Raw genomic sequence first — 4,216 nt, 5'->3', positions numbered from 1 at the left:
TTATTACAAGATATTGAGTATAGTTCCCTGTACTGTACACAAGGTCCTTGCTAGTTATCTGTTTTATATATGTACTAGTGTGTATATTTTGCTCCAAAACTCCTAATTTATCCCTCTCCCCTTTCCTCTTTGGTAAATATGTTTGTTTTCCGTGTCTGTGAGTCTCTTTCTGTCCTGTAAATAAATTCATTTGTATCATTTTTTTATTTTTTAAATTATTTGCATGTGCGTTTAGCCACACTAAGTGGTTTCAGTTCATTTCAGTTCAGTTCAGTCGCTCAGTCACATCCAACACTTTGTGACCCCAAGAATCACAGCACGCCAGGCCTCCCTGTCCATCACCAACTCCCGGAGTTCACTCAAACTCATGTCCATTGAGTTGGTGATGCCATCCAGCCATCTCATCCTCTGTCGTCCCCTTCTCCTCCTGCCCCCAATCCCTCCCAGCAACAGGGTCTTTTCCAATGAGTCAACTCTTTGCATGAGGTGGCCAAAGTACTGGAGTTTCAGTTTCAGCATTAGTCCTTCCAATGAACACCCAGGACTGATCTCCTTTAAAATGGACTGGTTGGATCTTCTTGCAGTCCAAGGGACTCTCAAGAGTCTTCTCCAACACCATAGTTCAAAAGCATCAATTCTTCGGCGCTCAGCCTTCTTCACAGTCCAACTCTCACATCCATACATGACCACTGGAAAAACAATAGCCTTGACTAGACAGACCTTTGTTGGCAAAGTAATATCTCTACTTTTCAATATGCTATCTAGGCTAGTCATAAGTTTCCTTCCAAGGAGTAAGCGTCTTTTAATTTCATGGCTGCAATCACTATCTGCAGTTAATTTGGAGCCCCTCAAAATAAAGTCTGACACTGTTTCCACTGTTTCCCCATCTCTTTCCCATGAAGTGATGGGACAAGATGCCATGATCTTCGTTTTCTGAATGTTGAGCTTGAAGCCAACTTTTTCACTCTCCTCTTTCACTTTCATCAAGAGGCTTTTTAGTTCCTCTTCACTTTCTGCCATAAGGGTGGTGTCATCTGCATATCTGAGGTGATTGATATTTCTCCCAGCAACCTTGATTCCAGCTTGTGCTTCTTCCAGCCCAGCATTTCTCATGATGTACTCTGCATAGAAGTTAAATAAGCAGGGTGACAATATACAGCCTTGACGTACTCCTTTTCCTATTTGGAACCAGTCTGTTGTTCCATGTCCAGTTCGAACTGTTGCTTCCTAACCTGCATATAGGTTTCTCAAGAGGCAGGTCAGGTGGTCTGGTATTCCCATCTCTTGAAGAATTTTCCACAGTTTATTGTGATCCACATAGTCAAAGGCTTTGGCATAGTCTGTGAGTGGTTTACAGGATCTTATTTCCTGCATCAGGAATCGAACCCATGTCCCCTGCAGTGGAAGTGCAGAGTCCTAACCACTGGACCACCAGGGAATTCCCCTGTATCATTTTTTTTAGATTCCACATTTAGATGATATCACATGGTGGGGCTTCCCGATTGATGCTAGTCATAAAGAATCCACCTGCCAATGCAGGAGATGCAAGAGATGTGGATCGGGAAGATCCCCTGGAGTAGGAAGTGGCATTCCACTCCAGTAATTTTGCCTGGAAAATTCCACAGGCAGAGAAGCCTAGAGGGATACAGTCCGTGGAGCCACAGAGAGTCAGACATGACTGAGCAACTGAGTGCACGTGTGTGCGCATGCGCGCGCACGCACACACACACACACACACACACACACACACAATCTGACTTCCTTCACTAAATATGATAATCTCTAGGTCCATCCATATTGCTGCAAGTGGCACTATTTCTTTCTTTTTTGTGGCTGGATAATATTCCATTGTATAAATGCCACAACTTTATCCATTCATCCAGAACTTATTTTCAATCATCTCCAACTGAAACTCTATACCCATTAAACCGTAACTCCTGTTCCCACCTCCCCCCAGAGCATAGAAACCACTGTTTTACTTTTTCTATGAATTGACTATTCTAAGCATCTCCCAGAAATGGAATCATATTGTATATGTCCTTTTGTGTCTGGCTTACTTCATTTAGTATAATGTTTTCAAGGTTCATCTACATTGTAGCATGGATTACGTCTTCATTCCTCATTATAAGTGAACAGTTTTCTATTGCATGTATGGACCACATTTAGTTTATCCACTTAACCCAGTGTATGAATGGACACTGGGTTGCTTCCACCTTTCGGCTATCGTAAATAACATTACTATGAACATGAGTGTAGCCAACATTAATTTCAAAATCAGTTTGTCCAAGTCCAGATACAAAAGTGTTTTTACTGCTTTTATAATTACCCTCTTTCCCCCCCCATACACATACCTCCCAATGGTCATTTATTATTTTGTTCAAATCACAGCACACTCTGGGCACCTTTTCGGACTCATCTTTCCCCACGGCATTGCCACCTGCGGGCTTGCTGCACAGCACGCATTACCTTTCTTCCAGTAAAGCTGTCTCCCGTCTTCTCCTTGGAATACCGTGTTTCCTTTGCTCTCTGCCCAGGACTCCAGCCACTGGCTTCAGGGATTGGTTACTGGGATTTGGGGTAGTCAATTGTTCTTCCTGCACTTACCTGCAGGTCTTACCCTCCTCTAGTCTCAGGGAGCTTCTAGAGGTCTCCAAACGTGCCCTGGCCTCCCTGACTCGGGAGGGCCCTCCTTGTCATTCACCTCCTGCAGTGGCTCCTCTGGGAAGCCTTTAGACTCTCCCTTGTCTGTAACTTTGGGGCCGCTGGCTTCCTGCCCCTGACACTTAGCTCCTCAGCCCCGTTTAGGAGCCATCTTTGCACTACCGGCTGTTCCCAGCTTGGGCTCCTGTCCCAGGCCTCTCGTGTCTCCATCATCCACTGTGTGTTTTTCACATAGTAGGTGCTGGTTTGAATTGAAATAAATGAAGATCATCTTCCTCTGCAAGCTTAGGCTCGAGTAAAGCAACTTGAGCCCTCCCACACCAGCCTAGGACTTCAAGGCATCATTACTGACATCATCCCACGGGGGACCTGTGAGGTCTGGGCACAGCCTACTTACCCCTTAAGGGCCAGCTCTGTGTGTCGATCCTGGTCACCTCTAGGGTGCTCTGTGTCCCAGGTCTCTGGGCCCGAGTTACCCCTTCCCCTGTCCAACTCTGTGACAGTGCTGAACAGCAGGACGCAGACGGGCTGCCAGTGGGCTCTCATTTATCCCTGACTCACTGCGTGCTGTGCTCTTTACTTCAGGTTGTAGTTCTCCTGAAAAGTTCTCTGCAGCCTGACTTTTTTGTGCACATGTGCTTGTATGATTCATTGCATTTCATGCCCATCTTAATTGTTTTTCTTTATTTCTAAATATTGAAAATTCACTTATTCGATGAATGTTTACTGAATGAATGTCCTTTCTGCTTGGCATGTGAATGAACACAGGAAAGATTTCTAATCTTGTGGATTTTGTATCCTTGTAGATCGAGCGAGAGAGCAGGCAATTAGCAAGGAAACAAAATAACCCAGCAATTTCAGAGAGTGAGAAATGCCAATAAAAAGCTAAAATGAGCTAGAAAATTATTTGGGGATAGGTGCAGAATAGTTTAGATTTTGGTGTTTCTGCTTCCTCCCTCTTATATCCTGCTTCCACGCTATTAGGAAGACCATGTACCACATGCAAAAAGCCTAAAGAGGCTAATTGAGCCCCTCAGCTGAGCTCCCAGTAGGAAATTTAAGGCAATGAACTAGAAAGCAGTGGGTGGGGAGGCAACTTAAGAGAGGTTGCTCAGAAAAGGTATTTTCAGGGAGATGGTATTTGAACTAAGACTTGAAAAGTAATAAGGAGATATCCATATAGTATGGGGAGAAGGAACAGCACATGCAAAAGGCCCGAGGAGGGAAATTCATTCATTTCATTTGAGAGGTGGTAGAAGACAGGGGCATGAGATAGGTTGGAAAAGCAAGCCAAGATCAGATTAGGTAGGGCTTTTTAGGCTACACCAAAGAGGTTGAGCTTCCCTGGTTGCTCAGTGGTAAAGAATCTGCCTGCAATGGGCTCAACCCCTGGTCAGGAAGATCGCCTGGAAAAAGAAATGGCAACCCGCTCCAGTGTTCTTGCCTGGAGAATCCCCATGGACAGAGGAGCCTGGCGGGCTACAGTCCACGGGGTCACAAAGAGTCAGACATGACTGAATGACGAAGTACAAAGGGGTTGAGGACACGTGAGAAG

At 45.0% G+C, this 4,216-nt stretch overlaps 1 non-coding gene across 1 annotated transcript; it reads right to left on the bottom strand.

Moving 5' to 3' along the window:
* Nucleotides 1–1,364: 1,364 nt before the first annotated feature.
* TRNAG-UCC (transfer RNA glycine (anticodon UCC)) lies at nt 1,365–1,438 on the bottom strand. Its single transcript has one exon. It is a non-coding gene; the product is annotated as a tRNA-Gly (tRNA).
* Nucleotides 1,439–4,216: the final 2,778 nt, after the last annotated feature.

This window comes from Bubalus kerabau, chromosome 4 (assembly GCF_029407905.1).
Source record: "Bubalus kerabau isolate K-KA32 ecotype Philippines breed swamp buffalo chromosome 4, PCC_UOA_SB_1v2, whole genome shotgun sequence".
NCBI classification, from domain to species: domain Eukaryota; kingdom Metazoa; phylum Chordata; class Mammalia; order Artiodactyla; family Bovidae; genus Bubalus; species Bubalus kerabau.
Note: the sequence above shows the minus strand (reverse complement) of the source record. Positions and strands in the feature narration are given on the sequence as shown.